Source organism: Python bivittatus, unplaced genomic scaffold (assembly GCF_059951505.1).
Source record: "Python bivittatus isolate LINGU-HERP-01145 unplaced genomic scaffold, Pbiv_v1 ctg000480_np1212, whole genome shotgun sequence".
Lineage (NCBI taxonomy): Eukaryota > Metazoa > Chordata > Lepidosauria > Squamata > Pythonidae > Python > Python bivittatus.
This window is the reverse complement of record NW_028277075.1, coordinates 73,979,165-73,995,413: the sequence shown is the minus strand read 5'-3', so window position 1 is coordinate 73,995,413 and position 16,249 is coordinate 73,979,165. Positions and strand designations below refer to the sequence as shown.

Sequence of the window (16,249 nt, the reverse complement as noted above, 5' to 3'; positions counted from 1 at the left end):
GCAAAAACTGCAGAGTAATTTAAGTGTGCATGGAAAAGCATTTGGCAGAATCTGATATGAAAGGGTACAAGATATGACAAGAGGCTTGGAATACAGGATCAGCAGAACAATTCTCATGCAAGACGTAGTAATGATTGAGAAAAAGTCCATCAATTATTTTTCTATACTTGAATAGCTATATAAAATTATAAAAATTAATAAAAATAATTTCTTTTATAAAACCTTTGACTGAGAATTAATGTTTTTGGTTTTGTAATCTAATATAAGTTTAGAGAAACTTATTTTCAACAAAAAACAGAAATTCTCAGTAATACAGACATTTAAATACAGAAGTACATGTTATACTGATATCGTCAAATACTGATTTGATACCTTTTTTTAAAAGGTTTAACATTAGAAAATATACCATCACTAAAATACCCTGGGATCCAATATGAACAAAATAATTCTGTATTTTCCTATTCTGAAAAAAAAAGTCTCTTTCAGCTAAATACAATCTATTTCCAGGAAAACGGATGATATCCAAATTCAGTTAGTTGCAGTTAAATTCCTCAGAAATCACAAAAAAATAGATATTATTAACTGTCCAATTCATTTAAGGGAGGTCTAAATTCAACTGATTTAGTTTGGACCTTATCTAATATATATGGAACAGCAACCTACATTTTTGTTATTAACCTGTCCTTTGTAGTTCTGCATTATGAAATGTCACTTTTAAGACAAATTCACATAGCCAAGTAGCCCTTTTGTCATCCGGTGCTGGAGCTGGCAGGAACCCAACCCGCCCTAAATCTTGCTGCTCCTATGTTGTGCCCTATGTTGTGCACTCAGAAGATAAGTGGGTTCTGTGTAGCTGACTATACACTGGTATCATGCATCAGAGCAAGGGATATGTTTGGCATTTGATTAGCTCCCGCTGATGTCAGCCACTTCACACATGACCATGGTCAATTGGAATGCTGAGTGCTTTTCAACTTTTTGTAATTTTTTTTTCAAATGTGCCAGCAACCCACACAACCTATAGGGTTGACCTGCCAATGCTCCAATTGAAGCAGTTTCAGGCACCTACCCATGCATTGTTAAGACAGATGTGAACAGTGCCTAGCCAACATATGGACTGATACAGCTAGAAGAATATGTGGAAGAAGAATAGTTATATGTGGAACTCTGTGACCAGGCCTGTGCAGTGACAGGATAGTTAAACATGGGTCCATGTAACCTGGCAGAGCAGAACCCCAATGCAGCATTTGATGAGCAGTACAAATTATTGCTAGAAGAGGCTGAGAGTACTGACTCATCATGCAGTTGAGCAATCAACTGCTCATCTATTTTTTAAAAGAAGAGTCAAGGCTCAAGCACAGGCAAAACAAGAATGAGCAGCAGGCCCAGAGGTCAGGAACCAGAGGGTTGCTGGAGAGTCCTTGTGTAAGGGCGAGGAAGTTGTGTGGATCTAATCTTATTTTTAACAACTGGATTTTTTTTCCAGTTAGTTTTTTTCCCTAAAAATATTGATGAATGAAAAGATTCTAAATTTTTAAAAATCAGTTCAGAAGTTAGAGGAGATCTCACTTCATAGTAGGTTAATCGACAGGGCACTTCTGCACAGACACTGGCCTTGACTCTAACCTTATGCTTCAACTTTGCACCATTGCAAAGGTATCCTTACTGCTGATTCCTAGAGTTTTGAGTGATGAGGAAAGGAGAAGATTGATAGGCCATTATGTTGTTCAATGGTGAGGAGAAAAATTAATGCTCGATACAGTATTATTCCTCTCTCATTTTCATTTGCAACCAACCATTGACTGCTCTTCTCAGTGCTCCTGAAGAATGAGTGGGGAGGGGGTTCTATAGCATCTTGCCATCAGGAGGTAGGAGTTTTCAGTCATAGAATACTCCAGAGAAAGTACTGCAAATATGTCTTCACAGGGTTTCCTCTGGAGCAGGAATCAATTCAGTTTCATAACATCCATGCAAGTCCCACAGAAAGCAATGCTAAACTCAGGTCATTACAGCTCCTTCCTATTGCACTGGCATGAAAAGGACAGGCAGTGCATCATACTACAAAGAATCTTTTAACTGCTAGTCAATATGATTGCTCATCAACAATATCTCACAGTCTAGTTCACACAAGACACATGACATTCTTAATCAAAAACTGTGAAGCAGCTAGATCATGATTAAGCAAAATAAAAAACTACAATGTATAGTGTAAATAATAAATGTGTCCTTATGAAGAAGAATCCTAATAGTAATCTATGTGCAGATAAAGAGAAAACTAAAATCTCTTATGATTGTATGCATTCTCTAAAAGGTATGGGAACTGTAAGATAATATTTATGACTTTTTCTGCAAGAAAATAAAGGCTTTGTACTGTACAATCCCACCTACTGTGCTTGTCTAGAACCTTAACATTATGCAATCAAACTTTGTTCTGTTTTTCTCCCAGCTTTGTTTTGCAAGTTGGAGGCAGTATGGAGATATTAGGGCATTTATTTATTTATTAAATTTATATGCCGCCCATCTTCCCCAGAGGGTGACTCTGGGCAGCTCACAATTTAAACATCAAAAACAGAAAAAAAATATAAATATCCACATTAAATTAGCTAAAAAAAATCATATTGTATAAAAAGACTATATACATAAAAAGACTATAAAATTCAAATTTATATAACTATAAAAAGTGATAGGCTATATCAACCAAACATCACTGGGAAAAGGTGAGATGATAATAGAAAGTGATCTACCAGTGATAGAATGTATATGAAAGACTAATATAGGTTTATAGAGGGAGATAAAAATCAGAGGTAATTGAGGATTGGGAAATGCATCAGGACTGTAATGGAGTTATAAACAAATCATAACAAGAAATGGGGTTAATATACATAAGATTAGGTTTGCAAAAAACTCTTTTAAAATTAATTAAACGTTTAACATTCATAAGAAAACGCACGTTCTTACTTTTCAGGTATTTTAATTTTTGTTAAATTTGCTTTGTCTCTTTTTTCTTTTTATCAACACACACACAGACACACACACACACTCATACTAATAATACAATGGAGATCTTAATATTAAGTAATTAGTTTCAGACCAAAACTACTGATATGAAATGTAGCAGTTCTTTTTTTGTTATACTCAATTTTGGACGAAAAGCTAAATAATTTTATGCTTCAATATTGACATCCTAAAATGCTGTTAATATTGATAGAATTTTTACTTTTTTCTTATTTTTAATACTTTAAGCTTTCTAAATAATAGAATCTTCATAATTTTAATCACATAAATATTATTGCATTGAAAAAAAGGAAGCAAGCAAGCACATGTTCTGATAATGCATGAACTTGGCTTATTTTACATTTGATTCAACATAACTAGGATTTGATTCTGCAGCTTCAGATTAAGCTCTGTAAACCTAAACTTAAAATGGTAGAATTTAAATGCAAATACCTTTCCTATTTATGTAGCACTGATTCCAATTTTAGCGTTGTACCCAATCCGCAGAAGAAGAGTGAAGCTATGAAAACTGGCAGTGCATCTCCTCAGAGAGCAAAGACAAAGAGCAAATACCTCCATATAGGACAACAGTAATGTGAGGAGCAGCCATGATACAATGAGGCACACAACTTTAAGAAAGATCATGACTGAATACAAGTGTTATTTGCTATTATTTATGGACAACAGCTTAAGTGCTTATTATATTTCTTGCTAGCTTGTGACGACAGAACGTTTCTAATGCAAATGTATAAGAATTGCTTTTTTAAGGAATAAATTAAAAGAAAGAAAATATATAGGTTTTCTTTTGAACATTTTTTCTAAAAATATGCTTATTGAAAGTATTGTAAGATTTTAAGCTATTGTGATACTTTATCCAGAAGCCTCCTCTAAGAGGACCCCTGAATTTTTCTGTTCTATTATGAGGTTTTTGGCAAAAAAATTGAACCACACTTTTTGCTTAATTTAAAGGTTATCAGATGATACACATATGCACACAGCTTTTTAAATAAATGCTTGGGATTAAAAAAAAGTCCACAACTAGTTCTCTGCCTCTTCCAACGGATGCCTTAAGGTTCTGTTTTTCAAAAATGTGTTCCCTTAATCCAGTGAGTATGATTCTCACTTTAAATATAGAAAGACATGGATTCAGATCTCAGACAATCCAAAAAGCTCCTGCAGGTATAAGAGATTGGAACCTTTGGGATAGGGAAACAGTTCATTGGTAAAACACTCCTTTGCATGCAGACAGCAAGGCCCAAGGTCCAGCTTCCTCAAAAAACAAAAGCTGTGGATGATCTTTGCCTGGTGTATTGGAAACCCCTGTCAAGTGGAATAAGCAGTACAGGTAGTCCTCGCTTAGCGACCACAATTTGAACTGGCAACTCAGTTGCTAAGTGGAAAATCACATGATCACGACTGGGCTTACCACCTTTCTTTCCTTTCAGTTGTTAAGCTAAGCGACTCAGTTAAGTGAAAAAATCATGCCACTGCAACTTATGATTTTACTTCTGCCTTCTGTATTAACCCTGCTTGTTGCAAGCAAAAATGTGCGCCGGTTGTGAAGTAAATGAATGGTGATCACGTGACTGCAGAATGCTGTGATGGTTGTAAATGCGAGGACTGGTTACAAAGTTATTTTTTAGCACCTTTGTAACTTGGAATGGTTGCTGCATGAGGCAGTTGGTGAGTGAGGACTACCTGTACTGATTTAGATAACTCACTAACGACTTAAAGAAGATCCATATGTTCAGAATCACATTCTGTCTGTACAACGAACTATTTTGGAAATTGGGTTACAAAAATATTTTAAGAAATGGCTCTGAATAGGGATTTGCTGTTCAAAGGAATGAAGCACACAAAAAGGAAAATTGGCAATGTTATTAGCAGTTATCTGATGAAAACGTTATAAATTCCATTCCATCAGACAAGTATTGGCACTCTCTTGAACCCATTAGAATATTTTCTTCCTGATAACCATTTAAGTAATTGTGGGGCCCCTTCTGGAACAGAATTCCCCTAGTTATCCCAACATTATTGGGACTCAGGAAGGCTATTATAACCTGGCTATTTCAACAGGCCTTTGAGGGGGAAATGATATGAGATGGTTTCCTCTTAAGAATATATTTTTATGTAGAGTTATGATTCCTTAGCATAGGAATGTTTTATTATCTATACTATTTATTGTTGGTTATTTTTGTTATTTTATCTTTGTTTATACATGGTAGGAATGTAAGCCACTCAGAATCAATTCATGATTGATATAAGCTAAGTAAGTAACTAAGAAAATAAATAAATGCTTTATACAGGATATTGCCTTTTTTGTTTTTTGTACTGGAGAGGGCTTTGTTATTTGTCTGAATGCACACAAGAATAATCCACCACCATCTTCCCCCATTACAAATTTACTGAGAAAGATTATGGCCATTATCCTTGGAATAAGACAGGATATGAAAGTATTAAACTTTAGCACTATAAATACCAGACAGGATCTGTCTGAGAACAGAACTTTTCAACTGGAAGATTGTGAAAAGTCAGTGGACACATTTACAATTGGTTTATTAAGACTGTTAGGATTCTTCAGGACAATATATAATCTCATTCTTTTCCCTCCCCTTATAAGATGCAGCTCATCTCTGCCTAAACGTTGCTTATACTAGAGATTCAGGCCATGTGGTCTAGGAATCCAAAACCTTTTTGACAAACGCTCTTAGATAGTACTTTACTTCCAGGATCTTGCTTTCCCTTCTTGTCCTTTGATCATAAATGGGAAACAGGTGAAACCCTTACTTAAGCTTCCAGCTCCTTCTCCTTACATAGGATATTATAATTACTTATTATTCTCTTTAATCTTTGACCTCTTCTACCATCTCCATATAGATAAGCAGAAATGGATAGCAACTGATCAGTTTAATAAGGCTTGATCATTTTTCCACCTCATACATGATGAAAACAGCATACTTCTTATGATAGCTTGCTTGGTCCACACATAGCTGCTTCTATCTCTTACAACCGTAAGTTTCAAATCTCATCACACTTTTTTTTCTTTCTAGAGGGAGCTACTTATTTTGTTGATCCCTCTAGAATTGACAGTCCTTTTCGCTGTTCTGAAGAAATTGGGATCATAGAACTATCTCAGGTTATTGCTTTGTTTGGGGAAAAAATCCTTCTTTTAAATGGTTCTTAAATCCATTTTTGAAAAAAGATAAAGATTTTATTGAGTAAATGGAACAGTTAATAGCAGATTTTCTTTTCTATTAATGTGGGCATGCGTGTATATACATATACATATATATCTGTATTTGGGATTGATTATGTGCCACCAATTCATTTTTGACTCCTAGCAACCACATAGATAGATTTTCTCCAAAACAATACTATCCCTAACCTGTTCTTTCATGTCTCCCACTGGTGCACTCATCACCTCTGTAACTAAGTCCATCCACCTTGCTGATGGGACACCATTAAAAGGAAATCTTTGATAAATGTCCACATATGCTCCATTAAAAAAAAGAAGCATCAATGGGCTACAGTTAAATGCTTAAGAGAGATAGTTAAAGAATTAACTGTTTATGTATCTCATCCATCTTCTGATCAATATAGATTTTTGCTAAGTACTAACTTAAGAAACTTTATGCTTCCGCAACAGAATCCTTCTTATTGCACTAGGTAATTATATACCATCTATCAGGATACAAATGGAATTTTTTTTTAAAGATTTCATTATTATAGGACATCTTACTTCACATCTTTTACTTGAAGAAATTGTCACTATAGTTAAATCTATTAAATGGGGAAGGTGCTTGGTCCTGATGCTTTTTCAGTGGGTTGGTACAAAAAATATATATGGTTTTTATCTTTTATTGTACTGGAGGTATATGGTGACACTTAGTAAACAAATCCCTGTACTTTATATTAGATGAGACAAATACCATAGTTATTCCTAAACCGGACAAAGATTCTGTTATGTGGTCTATTTATAGATCTATTTCCTTGACACATTTTGATGCTAAGATTTAAAGTTATTTTGGCCTGCAAATTTCAGCTTGTTCTTCCAGTTTTATACACTCAGCTCAGACCACATTTATACAGGACTGTCAAGTTTCTGACAAGATTATATTTTTAATTATGTTCTTGATCTATGTCAAAATAGATAGCATCTAGCAGTTTTAATTTATCTGAACAATAAGAAAGTCTTTGATGTGGTTTGTTGGAACTTTTTGATATGGATTTTGTTTTACTTTCCCGAAGTTTTATATTTTGGATTGATATTGTTTACTCAGCTCCTAAATCATGAATACTGAACAACTAGAGAAAGTTTAATAAGGATTGATTGCAATCAACTTTGTTTTAGAGATTGCCACATTTTGAACTGTAATAATTCTATTAATTTCAGATTAAAATGTGGCAGTCTCCAAACCAAAGTTGATGTAACTTGAATCAAACATTATGTGTTAAAGATGCATTTATTCTTCCTGGCATTATCCCTAATATTTGGAATCTATCAATTGTGAGAGGAAAATTTTAGTAGCCTTCTATATGTTTTAATGTTAGTTTTGATTGCATTTGATAAGGCCAAGTTAGCTTTTTGTGACCTGTAGGGCAATGACAGGAAAAGTCAAATGCAAGACTAAGCAACTTGCTGATGGGAATAGAACGGGAAGGTATGGTAAAATTAGCACCAAGGACGTTACGAATCAGTTGCTAAACCTAGGAGTCATGTCTGTGGTTTGTGGTTTTAAAGGATAAAAAGGATTGCATCTGAGGGGGTTGGTACCATTTTGGTCAAGCTGTTTACCTCACGGCTCGATTAAAATGGTCATGACATTACAATGTGAATCTAAGTGAGTACCATGTATGCTATTGGTTGAACTTTACTTGCTTGTTGAACTAACATTTAATAAAGCTTTTGGAACTTTGAAGTAACTTGTTTTATGGTGTGCTGCCTCCCGTGTTTAACGTGGTTTTTCCCCTGACACAATATATTAATATTTGTGGATTTTTTGGACATGGGGGCTAGCCAAAAGAATTATCACAGAGCAGTAGAAGAAGAAATCTGCACCTGATTTGCAGTAATGGTCCGCTGATATATGTTGTTTGTTAGCATCCGAATTAGATTTTTTCAGCAAAAGAGCAAGGATAAAGACTTTTAAGCAATATGGTCAATTTTGGAATTGTTCTGTTTATAACATAATTTCTTGGGCCTCTTTTCCTTTCTTTCTTTTTTATTATGATAATTAAGGTTGAGATCAATTTACGTTATTAACCCTGTTGTACATATACTTTTTCTTCTGTTAGTTAATATGCTATAATATAAATTTATAAAAGGAAGTGTTATATTATAGACAACGTTCATTCTTTCATGCATTAAAATGACCTCTGTATCAATGCCATCAGACTACTCTGCAAATAAAAAATTGTTTTCAGCTCAAAAAAAATCTTGGATTATACTGTATACACTGAAAGTACGGACAATATATGTGCTTAATTAATACCAAGCATGCAAGGGTCCATTATGTTCTATGTTATATATTAGAAAATACTATTATCATATGTGTACATTTCAGTGGATTATGTTATTACAACAGTTGAAATGATTACACTGTCAAACTAGTCAAACACCAGTATTTAGAAAACAGCATGCATATAAAATCCAAGTATAGTTATTTCTAGAAAAAACAGACAAAACAGACAAGGAAGTGTGTGTATGTGTGTGTTAAATGTTTTGTTTTAAGCAGTTCTCATCTGGAGAATGTCTGAAGTCTTCTGCAGACATTCAAAATCCTATGCTGTATTCATAAATTTAATATTGTAACTCTTCCTGTCATGTTAGCAGGTGTAAATGTCCCAGCCTAGTTATGCCCTTCAGCTCCACATGAAACAGTGTGAAGGCTAGGACACTGACATAATATTTTAAAGGTTCTTGCCCATTTTTTTGCAGAGACCAAATATAAAAGGATGCAGTTTGAAGATAAATGGACTGATAAATGATGTACATTAAAAAAAACAAAGAGATTGCTTATCTTCAGCTGCAATTCTTCAGAGAAATCATCTGTGGATATTTATCTAAATTTATGGATTCTAAGAATGCACAGAACTTTGTCCAGTAATTTCTAGAGCTATGCCAGGGTTTTGGCAGGTTGCCCACTTCTAACCCTTCTGCATATACCCAAGGAAGCATAGTTTTTCTCTTCCTGCTCAGTTCCTAGATTGCCTGGAACAACAATACATAAGGCAAGAATAAAGAAACTAGCATTTTCAAGAGGCCAGAATGGTGATTCTTATATACAGGGTTCTGTACCTGCTAATTACAAATTAAAAATCATTGATGCAATTTTTGATGCTCAATTTTTGAGTCTTATTTCCCTGGTTTGTCTTTTAAATAGGAGTATGCTAGAAAACTATGCAAATCAAATAGATTTATTCCCTTCTCCTCCTTATTTTTCAAAACAATACCATTCAGTTAAAATTGTCTTTGAAAATGTTTTGGCATTATTATTATACTATTTCAAATAACACTTAACAAACACCATGAGAAATTAGTTTGTATATCTGACAGGTCACTATCAAAATACATTATACTAGTTCATGTAGTGTATTCTTAAGTTTACTGCATAGCAAAAGGAAAGATATTACATAGCACAGACGTAATGGAACCATCTAACAAGACGACTCAGGAAAGTTTTAACAGTGCAACTCCTTCAATTCATTAGATTTCCTTGGTGAAAATAAATTAAAATTAGGATATTAAATACAAATCAGCTATGACAATACTGACAAACGTTTGCAGCCTGGCCTGTATGCAAAGTAACTTGTATCTTTTCCAAGGACAGAACTGCAATTTGTCCCTGTCCATCCAACTTATCCATTGTCTCCCTTATGTTCCAAAATATATTATTAAACTTTTCATTTTGTACAGAGACTCTAATAGCCAGCTTTTAATATAAGAAGTAAGTTGATTAATTCAGCAATACAAATATACTGTACTTTTCTTTCCTCATTTGTAGGTCTTTAAGAGACTATTCTATATTGATTTCTCTCTCTTTCATATCCTCGGTTGAGGTTTAAAATATATTCAGTAAGGGCTAACTAACTAATGGAAATGTAATTGAAAAATACTTATTATTCAGCTCCATATACATAGATATGAAGAATCCTCACAAGGATCCTGCCTATTTATGTCTGAATTTAAGTACAGGTAGTCCTCGACTTATGATCATACGTTTAATGACCATTCAAAGTTACGACAGTGCTGAAAAAATAACTTAAGACCGGTCCTTGCAATTCAGGTACTTAGCAACTGTCATGCATTTACAATGGTTGCAGCATCCTGCGGACATGTGATCACTATTTGTGATCTTCCCAGCCAGCTTCTCACAAGCAAAGTCAATGGAGAAGCTGGCAGGGAAGGTTGCAAGTCACAGTCATGTGATGTTTTACTTAACAACCACACCACTTACAATAACAATGAATTTTTTTGTCCCTATTGTGGTCATAAGTTGAGGACTACCTGTATTATCTATTTAAAGCATTTCTATATTACTGATAGTAGTTTACAACCATATAAATCCAAACATAATAAAACAGTCCACAAACCCAGGTGTTAAAGTGACCACAACATTCTTCAACAGTCAAAAGCTGTAACAGAAGAGCTCTGTTGACAGCTGCCCTTTTGAAAACTTAAGGGCTTCATCCAGTTCTCCACAGGCAAGGTGTTCCATATGGGGTTTTTTTGGAGGGGGGAGCTTGAAAAACAATGTACTCTAACTCCCTCTCTTCTTATCCCTCTTGTGGGGAGAAGTCTCAACATTCCCCTTTGGACCTAACAAACTGAATTAGTGACTTCTACCTAACGCAGGTAAATACCTAACCAAAAGCCATAAAAAGTTTTATTTGTTAAAACTGTCACTTTGAATTGTCCTCAGAAGCCTACTAGAACTCAATGCCATGCCATAAAACTGATGTTACATGACACTAGCAGTTCTCACACACCAGTAGGCAAGCTGTTGCATTCTGCACCAACTGCAGCTTTCAGAAAGTCCCAGAGCACCCTGCACTAATCAATTCAAGAGGTGATGAGGGCAGGGATAAGCATTGCCAGGGCATTATGCTCTAGGAAAGATCATAGTTAGGTCACCAGTCAAAATTCCCAATCCCAGCCTCCTACCTTTCTAGCAGTAGCTGTAGGTGTAGGATTCCCAAGTAATAGAATGCTCCTTCAAGGAAAGTCCCTCCATATTTATTACTGCATCAAGCAGAGTACCAAATGGTTTCTGCACAGTAAGACTTCCATTTGCAGGGGTTTAGTTAGAAGCCAGATGGAGCATTAGTCAAGCCCACAAGTGGCCAAATTCATCCAACATATCATCCTATCAATTTCCTCAGAGTTCACCAATAAATTCAAGGTAACCATGCAATCAATATACTATCCCAATCATTTTCACCAATTCCATCCATGAAGAGTCCAGAATATATTAAGCGCTTTCATCTGTGAAATGTTGTTCTGGGCGCCACACTTTAAGAATTCAAAGACATTGGAACAGGTTCAGAGAAAGGCAATTAACATGAACAGAACTATGAAGACATTTTGAAGGAGCTGGATATGATCAGCCTTGAAAAAAGGCAACTGAGGGTGATATAACAGCCTCTTCAAATACCTGAACAGATGTCACACAAAATGGGGTCAATTTTTTTTGTTCCACAGTGCAGGGCATAGAATAAAAAAGCCATTATTTAAGTTATAGGAAGGCAAATTTTGATTGAATTTCAATTCAAATTTTAATTAAAATTTTGATTGAATTTTTGAACCAATTACCAAGAAAGGTGGTAGACTCTCTTTCATTGGATATTTTCAAGAAGAGGCTAGACAGCTATCTGTCTGGAATGTTTTAATTTGGATACCTGCAATGATGGACTTTCCAACTCCATGATTTTGTTATTTTATGAATATTCTCAAATATATTACTTCTCAATCATGTTTTTCTCTTTCGTTACTATTTTTGGAAATTCCAAAACAGGAAGAACTTCAGGAGACACATCACAGAAGACACATCACAGAAGATGCTGGTTTAACATATGGTCATTGTGCATCCATGTGGATTTTGCTATTGTATTAAGATTAGCATAACTATTATAGTAACTGGCACAACTCTCAAGTTAATGTCAGCAACGGGACAACAGCTTGTTGTGTCTAAAATTCATAAATTCTTGGAAACCAAGCTAAAAGTAGACAGTCACTAAAGTGCTGTTTTGTATTTTATAACTTAGCATCATACCATTTGTAATCTAGGAATTTTTTTTTTTGTTGAAATTGCCAATTCTTTGTGCACACATAACTTTCCTATACAAGCAGCTGTGTTTTTAAACAGCCAATGATAGTGACAAATAATGGAGCATCTATGGTCCTTTAAAGAGAATGTATCTTTTACACATTTTAAAAATAATTACAGCTTTATAAGAGCTATCCAGAAAGAAACAAGCACTCCTAGATTCAGGTGACTATGCCAGGGTGAACATTCTTTAGATATTACAACCCAAGTAAGATGTACCAACTTGGGAAAAGATTTAGTGAAACATCAGGCATGAATAACTGCTCTGCTCCATGGGAACAGATCAGTAACCAGATTCAGTTCTAAATAGGAACTGAGCTGGGCAACCAAGGATCATGACAGACTCAATTATCTTCAGTATGGCCCTAGGCAAAAATGGGGAGATTAAATTTGTACAGACTTCTAATTCAAGAATCCAGCATAGTCCCTCCTCCCCTTTTCAGATAAAAACAAGACCATGGTTTCAGTACTTGTAATTTTATTATACTGAACTCTTGAGCCAGAAATGTTCTCACTAAATAAGTAGAATTTATCTTTCTCCAATATCCAGTTGCAAATCCCCACAGAGGTCCAGAAGAAAACACAATTAGGTATGAAAATAAACTTGTTCTTTCCTGTTTTTTTTTTTAAAACTATGCCAGATGGTGGATTGTGGGAGGCCTCAGATAATTCACCTTGAAAGATGTTAAGGAAATAGTAATCATAAAATGCATGAATCCCATTCAAGCCAGTGCAATTATAAAAGTTATGGAAGTGTAAGCCATTGCCATCTAGATTGAAGGTTAACAGTTCATTTTTCAAAATGATAAAGCAAGTTCTTCAGAAATCACATTATAAAAAACAATCCTTTTAAAAATAATAACAGCTTTAAAAGAGCTATTCAGAAAGAAACAAGCAATCCTAGATTTACAACAAAAAACAAACCACAGAAAGGTAATTCATCCTTTTTCCTGCCTATTGCTGGGGAATCATATAACATATTAAATCATAATATCTGAGATCAGTTTTCTTAATAATTTCCGTATCAGGTACAATGATCAATAGTCCTAGATACAACCACTTTATTTTTAGAGATCACTACACTGACTCACTAAAATTTAAATACCAAGTGTGTTTTATACTGACCATAGCTAACCCAATATACCATTATAATTGGTAATTATAATTGTAAACCAGTATAATTGACAGCCAGTACAATTCTTTTCCAGATTTTCTCTTAAGTCTTATAATTGTCCATTGATATTATGGTTTCTGCTTATATACTTTCTTGGCACACATGAAAAGAATGTAATTCTTATTTGACCAAATGTAAAATGAGAACATCCTCTGTATTTTATAAACAGGGTTTTTATTTATTTATTTGGCATATTTGAATAGCAGCCCATTCTCGTTTGTAAGAAAAGAAGATTGAATCAAACATACATACAAACCGCCATGCTGTTCTTTCTGGGATAAGCAATGTTATACAACTCTTGGAGAAAGTAGCCAAGTGGATAGAATATACAGTATTTCTAATCTCTGTTCAACCATAAAGCTAGCTGGGTAGCCTTGGACGAGTTACTTTACAAATAAAATTAAGAGACAGACATGGACAAGAAACAGCATAGCAAAGGTTATTAATCCATGAAGACAAAAGTTAAAGAAGAAAAATAGTCTCTAAACTGTCCTAGATTACTAACTGTCTTCTGGTCTGTTAAAAAATTGTTGTATTTTTCCTGACTATGGCCATTTCCTTACCAATGATTTATACAGTCTCAGGCTTTACATTGTTGGGGCACTGGCTGAGTGACACTTTAAGGTAAATCTCCTTCAACTTGAACTTGAATCCTGGTAACAACATTAACTCATTCAAGTAGTTTCAGGAGCAAACCAACTCCAAAGTGGACACACTGTAATTCTAAGCTACATTCAGTACATCCCAAAAAGGCATACAGACTGGAGCGTCTTGTGTCAATGCTCCACATACATCTTATACTAAAAATAGATTATAGTTACATAAAATAAATATCTCACACACACACATGGCCTTGGAAATCTCCCCTTTCATATATAATGCTCTCAAAAAGTTCAGAGCTGCCATCTTTCTTGTTTTATATTACACATTCAAAACCTTTTATTATTTATCCATGTATTACTTAGAATTATATGTCAACTCAATCAGATGACTCTAAGCACCTCCTCTCAGTTACTGGGGAAAACTTCATCATAAATCAATGTAACCCTTATTCAATCTCCAAAGTCCCTGTGGACACATTTTCTGAACATCCCCAGGGAAAGTGCCACCCTCACCTCAGGAGGCAAGCTGTTGCAACCAAACAGAGCCATAACAGAGAATGCTCCCTTCCATGCTTCCATCTGTTTCACCAAGCACTGGGTAGGGACTCACAACACACACATCCTGCTATTGGGTGGGCAAATTCTACATGGAGTAAAATGTCTTGAAGATACCCAGTAACTAATAAAATTCAATTTCTAGTTTATTTCTAAGATCCACATACACTGAGCCATGCTATGCTACTCTCTGATGTACCAGCAAACTATTTTAAGGTTAACAGCACTTGTATTAGTTGCATCATATGCGGTTTTGCAAACAGCTTTCCAGAGGTAGAAGTCATAGCAGGGAATAAGCCTTTCTACTAGAAAGACAAAATATGGGAGAAACACCCTGGAAAGTGCTTTCCTCTTTCAAACAGAGGCATGCAAGGGAGAAAATTAACAGGTTTTCTGTGATGGCAAAACAAGTGGCTGCTAGATTACAGATGTCTATATGTGACCAAAGAGTGTGGCTTCTTGGGCAAGCATGAGCTTTTCCCTAGAGACAGAAGTCTTCACTAAAGCCAACATGTAACGTAAGACAATTTGCCTGATACAACAGATCCATACTCAAAATCTACTCTATTACGATTTGTAGGAGCATTGCTAGGCATTTAAAATGCTCATAGTACTGACCCATAAAGCACACATTTGCATTAAAGAAACATGCCAACAGAGATGGAAATGCAGAAATACAACAATTTAATGTTTCATAATTAATTTCCATTTTAAAACATAACCAAATTTATTTAATTAAATTGTACCCCAAAACCATATATCTCAAAGCATAATTCTGCTTCAGTTTTAGTTAGCTTGCTATTGTTCATTTATTTATTTTTATTTTAAACATTTGGATGGAATTACATTTCTATGCGTAAAAATATACTGTAACTCAAAACTATGTTTGAGGGTGAGTGGGTTCTTTTTTGCTTGCTTGTCTTTACGTATAAGATTTTCTTTTTTGTCAATTATAGCAATAAAAATAAAAACAAATTTTAAAAACTTAAAATTATTCATGTAACTGTTAAGTGTTAAAATATTTTACATTGATAAAAAGCTAAGAGCCAAAGGAGAAATCAAGATGCTAACAGAAAGATGTTTTGCAGCGCACTGCTACAATGTATCAGGGCTTGTGCTACAAACATGTTGAAAAAACTACTTGTAGAGTAACAATCTTGACCTTGAGAAAATATCTGTGTAAGCAAAAAAACAAAAGGCCTGGTGGAATTACAGAGTTGTATTACAGCAGATCCACAAAGAAGACGGAATAAAGTAGGTTGCACTACGAAATGTACACAAAATTAGCTGGTTCACAGACAACTGCACGTGATTTTCCAATGCAATGATACAGCCAAGGAGATTAGTGTGATCTCTGGTTGTATAAAAATGAAAGAAGATTAAAAAATACCCATTTAGAGTATCAGTAAAATATCAATTAGAAAATTATGCAGTGCTCTGTGTTTTCACTAAAGTTGAATCTGGAAAATTAGAGAAAACACAATATATTTTTTCTGAAATGTAAGCAATAAATGAAGATAAGGGATGAATAAGCTACTGAAAAATACCTAAAGATGTTGCCTAAGAAGTCGTATCAAGAGAAAATGGATGGGATGAAT

General features: G+C 34.6%; 1 protein-coding gene across 8 annotated transcripts in view; it reads right to left on the bottom strand.

Moving 5' to 3' along the window:
- Positions 1-16,249, bottom strand: part of SPTB (spectrin beta, erythrocytic) — a 118,132-nt gene that overhangs the window by 91,820 nt on the left and 10,063 nt on the right. The gene's annotated exons all lie outside the window — the stretch shown is intronic.